Source organism: Diabrotica virgifera, chromosome 2 (genome assembly GCF_917563875.1).
Source record: "Diabrotica virgifera virgifera chromosome 2, PGI_DIABVI_V3a".
In the NCBI taxonomy this organism is placed as follows: domain Eukaryota; kingdom Metazoa; phylum Arthropoda; class Insecta; order Coleoptera; family Chrysomelidae; genus Diabrotica; species Diabrotica virgifera.
This window is the reverse complement of record NC_065444.1, coordinates 30,105,987-30,112,670: the sequence shown is the minus strand read 5'-3', so window position 1 is coordinate 30,112,670 and position 6,684 is coordinate 30,105,987.

Below are 6,684 nucleotides of genomic sequence, written 5' to 3'. Positions count from 1 at the left end.
TGAAGTGATTTACATTGCTATTCATAATAGTTATAAATGGATGCATCCAGTATTTTAATTTTTTCGTGGTGTGTCTTAACGCTGGAATACGTAGGACACGTGATGAACTTATGAATGATGAATGAAAACTGAAATAATCTTTTACGACGTCGTATGCAAGGAACTTTTTGCTGAATCGAATGACAATGCAGTGAGAGGTCATTTTTGCAATGCATCGTCTTCAATGTATCGTAAGATACCTACCTATTTAGGTAGAACAAAATTCAAGGTACGTAACTGTCGTATGTAAAAAAGCTTTAAAATGACGTTCTCCGAGTGATCATAAATAAGTTTTCTTCTTCTTTCTCATAGTTCTTAGTGTCCTTTAGGGCGTCGGATATAGGGATGTACGGTCCCTCCACGTATCTATTTCTTCCATGCATTTCTATTGTTGGCCAGGTTCTTCCTATCTCTTATATTCATGTCCCTCTTTTCACCTATATCATGGATTTGGTCTATCCATGTCTTCCTCGGCCTTCCCTTTTTCTTTTGTTTCCGTCTTTTGATTCATGTACCTTCTTTGTTAGTCTGTTTTGCTCCATTAGCTCTATGTGGCCAAACCAGTTCAATTGTTTATTTTCGATCTTCTTCATTATCGGTTCTTGCTCCAACTCTCTTCTTCTATCTGCATTTCTAAATCTTTCAAACTTCGTAACTCCAGTTATTCTTGTCATGTATTTCATCCCGGTCGCGTTAAAGTGAAATAAGTCAAAATTTTTAATTTTAAAAACATTTTAAATCCATTGTAAAATTTAAGCTACGTTTCTACTGCGTGAAATCTCTAATTCTCTGAGCTAATAAAAGCCCTTATGTATGGACATAATTAAAAAAGATATATGCTCTGCCATTGTATATGCGAAATTATTGTGTGCGTTTCATCAATAATGCTATGATGTACCAGTAATTCAAAGTACTATTTTCATCACTGTTATTTCCAATATTTTTTGACAGTCTCCGGTCTGGTTTCAGTTGAGTAGCTTAATTACAGTCTTACCACATAATATGGGTAGGTAGATGGCATTTATTATTGCGTATACTTTACATTGTCGCCTTAATGATTTGATGTACATATTTCTTCTTGTTAAATGTCATAACATCCGGAAATTTATATGCCGAGGTACGAAAACTTAATAAGCTATTGAATACGCGTATTAGGTATTAAATGGCTAAACCCGATAAAAATAAGTGATACACACAATATTCCAGATACAAAAGAGCTGATATGAAGATTACGTGGCGCAAAAATGTATTTTCATTTTGATGAAAAATAAAATTCTAGTTTTTAGGATTTTTCCATAATATTTGCTAAATTTGAAGTGAAGTAAACCGCACCACAAGAGAGCCTCAAACTGCAAAACTTTGTCAAAGGTACTTAGACCGGGCTGTATGGTCGCTAGCGAAATTATTCCGATTCGATTTTTTTGCACAAACTTACTCAAAAAGAGGTCCTTATAAAAAATCCACAGGGTGTCAGGCGGTGCCGTGGTCGAAAAATTGTTTAAACAATTTTATCTACTCTATGTCATATTATGCATAAGTTTTTAGTTTGTGAAAACTGTCATTATAGATAGCAGTGTGTGAAGGGTTTAAAATGTGCGTGAAGTAACAATGTATTTTAAATGGGATTTACTTTTTCGCACACTTTCAATGGGTTTTTTGGCACACTTTCATATAATCGAATATCCTTAACTTTTGCGTTGTTATGGTGATGACAATATGAGCAATGACTTACAACAAAATTTTTGACAGTTTTGTGGTTTGAAAGTAGTTAGGATTTTTAAATGTCAAAGTTCTAAAAATTGTAGAATAGAAATGAATCACAATGACGAAGAGTTACAGTGTTTTTATTTGTTTATCGTAGATAAAATATTGTATGAAACTGTGCGTGAAGTACTTTTTGCGAACTTACGCGATGTATACTATGTATAGCACTCGCTCTGTTGTCGCTCGTGCTCTAAATATCGTGTGCGTTCGCAAAAAGCATACTTCACGAACTGTTTCATAAATAACTATTTTTAAACAAATTCACAAAAATAATTTTTTCATTTCGAACAATTTTTTTTAGATAATTTGGGTCATTCTGAGCAAAAAAGGTCTCATTTTTCTCTAAAATTGATTGTTGTTGAGTTATATGGCCATTTTCGCATTTTTCAAATTTTAAATCGCGTGTAACTCGACAACAATCAATTTTAGAGAAAAATCACAAGAGACCTATTTTGCTCAGATTGACCCAAATTATCTAAAAAAAATTGTTTGAAGTAAAAAAATTATTTTTGTGAATTTGTTTAAAAAAAATTGTTTATACAATTTTTCGTCCACGGCACCTCCCGGCACCCTGTGGATATGTTATAAGGACCTCTTTTCAAGGGCGGATCCAGGGAGGGGGCCATGGGGGCCATGGCCCCCTCCGAGAATTTAGAATATTATAAATTTAAATTTTTGCAGTTCAAATGTTTTTAATTTCAAACACATATATATGTACTAAACAGGGGATAAATACGTTTTCTGGACTAGAACTGAAGTAACGGAGAAGCTTTAAGAATGACTTTTGGGTTTTTTATAAATCAAAATGTTGATAATTTTACAGAGTGCCAATTGTTAGAACGATCTTGACAGCCATCAAAATCGTTTAAATTTCCATATTCTATACACACAAAGAATAAAAAAGAAGTGAAGCGTTACTTGGGTCGCTAACTAGCACTTAGAACAAAGGAGTTGGTTGGTATTTTCGCACAGTCAAAAGGAATTGTTGTTTTACAAATATTGCGTTTCATTTTTCTAATAAAAAATGAAGAGTACAGGGGAAAAACAGGGAATGTCACATTTTATACATATTGAGATAAACAAAACACCAATAAAGGTTTAATTCTTATGATATCTAAAAACTACTTAAGAGATTCTTAGCGGAATTCTAGCAATTGTTAGTCTATAATCTTAATATAGTATTAATCTATATTAACTTATTAATTTAATAATGCACAAATAAACTGCTAACAATCCTTATTTTTGTCCAGTGGCGTGCGGACAATCTTGTTCCTTCGACTGGATACAAATTCTTAAAAAATTTATATAGACTGATCTTTCTGGTTATTATTCTGAATCGATAGTCTAGTCGATAGTACTCAGTTTTTGCTACCACTTGGCGAGAAAAGCCAAAATTCGTGAAAAAGTGACATTCGTTGTTTTTCTCCTGTACTCTTCAAATATGGTCACAATAACGGTATGACCACCCAAAGCCTTGTCACGAAACCTTTAACATCTTTCGCCAAACTCATGAGCAAATACGGAGTCATAAGGAGTGCGTTCAGGTTGAGCTGGATTTTCTAAAAAGTTATCGCAACCCTCAAATGTCAGTCATTAACCAGATATACTCTCAGAGGTCTAAACAGAAACAAAAAATAAAGAAAGACTACGACCAATAGTAGGGTCTATAGTGTTCTTAGGTCGACAAAATATTCCTCTAAGAGACCATCGTGATGATGGCCTTATGCTTCTGGACGAAGATGCTGGACCTAGGAATGAGGGGAATTACTGTGGCACTAAGGCAAATCCCGATATGTCAAAAATTATGTATTTTTCGTTTTTAATACGAATATGTACATTGAGCGATGAAGAATGTGATGACAAAACCCTACATGGGTAAACGCATCCATGTAACCAGTAGATAATAAAACTGTTTCCGATATGTCCACTATTACAACAACACCGCGAACTTTTAAACTCATCTGCTGCAAAATCACGTTTTTTGACATATCGGGTTTTGCCTTAGCACCACAGTGTTAAGGTTTAAAATCGCATCAGGAGATAAGACTCTTAAATAACACCTATCCATAGCATCTTCCTGAGCAACATGCATTAGTAGCAGCAGTCAAAATCAATTAATAACATGTGGTGAAGAAATAATTGAACAAATAATATTTGACGAAACGACTGACGTATACCACGTGGAACAGTTTTCTCTAAATTTGGGATACATACGCAATAACAACATTCGTAAAGACTTTGTCAAATTCATTGACGATTATGAGAACCTAAAAATAATTAGTGAAAATCAAGAAAGAGGGAAAGAACAAGGCCTGGCAGGAGAAGCATTGGAAACAATAGTATTAAACTTGTTGAAAGAACTGCACTTGGATCCGAAGAAATGTGTAGGAATCGGTACTATGGCAGGAATGGTGAGTTTTAAGGCACTTCTCAAAGTGTGTGAAAAGTGACTTGAAATTCACCATTGTAACCCTAATTTTTAAAAATTACCCCCGTACTTCTGGTACTCCTCCCCAATAAAAAAAAGTTTATGGCCCCTCCCGAAAATCGGTCCTGGATCCGCCCTTGCCTCTTTTTGAGTAAATTTGTGCAAAAAAAATCTAATCGAGATAGTTTCGCTAACGGGGGCGACGATACAGTTGGACTATAGCGCTAATTGTTAATAATTAAAAATAACAGGTTTACAATAAAATAATGACAAAAATCTCTTCAGGGCCTTGAAGAAGGGATTTGAAGCTTGATTTGGTCACTTTCTGAATTTCATAATAATAATTTTATATATAACTCGACAACAATCAATTCTACAGAAAAATGATAAGAAACCTTTTTTGCTCATAACGACCCAAATTATCTAAAAAAAAATTGTTTGAAGTGAAAAAATTATTTTTGTGAATTTGTTTAAAAAAAAATTTTAAACAATTTTTGAACCACATCACCGCTCGGCACCCTGTGGATATGTTATAAGGACCACTTTTTGAGTAAGTTTGTACAAAAAAATCTAATCGAAATAGTTTCGCTAACGGGGGCAACGATACAGTTGGACTATAGTTAGGGTTACCATAATTTCTTAAGGCCAAATCCGGACAGGGGTAGTCCAAGGGGTTGTAGAAAATGTAAAATGTGAATTTTACTGTGTTGTTACCTCTACATTGTACTATCTGACAAACGAGTCCTGGCGGCTGACCTTGCCCGAAAATACACAGCGATAAATGCACAATACGACAAGGTCACGCGCCAGATCTCGCTTGTTCGATAGTACATATATGCGAAATGTATCTGGCATAATTAAAAGTACAGGTGTTTCGCTACAATATGCAACTAACATCGAAAATCTCTGCCAGTTTAAAATACATATCATCTATGTTTTAACATACTTTAGACCTGAAATGAAATTTCCTACCGTGCGTTGGGCCAAGTGTTTTCCATTTTTTTTTTTTTTTTAGTAAAGCAAAAATCCGGACATTTCTCATATCCGGACGCCAATCCAGACATGTCTTTTAAATCCGGACTGTCCGGACGAAATCCGAAAGTATGGTAACCCTAACTATAGCGCTAATTGTTAATCATTAAAAATAACAGGTTTGTAATAAAATAATGACAAAAATCTCTTCAGGGCCTTGAAGAAGGGATTTGAAGCTTGATTTAGTCACTTTTTGAATTTCATAATAATAATTTTTAATCGAGTTACTAAGCCTTGAAAATGGCCGTTTTCGCATTTTTCAAATTTTTAATCGCATATAATTCGACAACAATCAATTCTACAGAAAAATGACAAGAGACCTTTTTTGCTCATAATGACCCATATTATCTAAAAAATTGTTCGAAATGAAAAAATTATTTTTGTGAATTTGTTTACAAAAAATTGTTTAAACAATTTTTCGACCACGGCACCGCCCGGCACCCTGAGGATATGTTATAAGGACCTCTTTTTGAGTACGTTTGTGCAAAAAAATCGAATCGGAATAATTTCGCTAGCGGGGGCGACGATACAGCCCATCTAACTCTTTTCCATCAAGTTAATTCTCATGAATAATGTAATTACAAAATTTTAAGGAATTTTTTTATCGAAATTAAAAGAAATCAAACATATAACAACGTGGATGAAGCAAAATATAAGTGGTGCCAATCAGGTTAGAATTGATAAATCACGCACACATATTAAACTCTCCCCCGCATGTTGGTGGTGCCCCTTCTATTGGCGCATTTTTACGTTTTTTGAACAATATGGAAGGTGGCCGATTGGCTGTATTGGCGCAATATCTAATAATGTAGCGCTGTAATAAATGTAAATTAATACAATGTAAAACGATATGTCACTATATTACTATATAACCATTAGTAGCTGAAGCGACACATATAATAAATAAAAAAATTACAGAAAATTTCAGTTTATACGTACCTAGTCAATAGAGTCAAAGTTGTTCCTAATGTACCTACATCATTCTTCTTATGGTGTCGTCTCCTTTAGTGGAGGATAGTGACTACATTATCAAATCTGTCTCTATCCAATGCAGCTCTAAACAAAGATGTTAAATCAAGGCTGGTCCAGTCTCTAATATTTTTAAACCATGATAGTCCAAGTAAGCTTAAAATAGGACAAAACCTCGCAATTTTTACAGAATAGATCGATTTGTTTGAAAATTTGAGAATAAGTAGTGGATATTCCAAGGATCAAAATCTATATGATGCCAAAAGGCGGTTTTACCATGGGGGTGGTTGCCACACCATCTCGGGGGTGGAAATTTTTTATTATATTTTGACTGCAAAAGTTTGTAAAAACATTCATTATAAGCAAAAAACGTTCTACACATTTTTTTGATAAAATTAATAGTTTTCGATTTATTCGCTATCGAAAGTGTTAGTTTTTTATCGAAAATATCA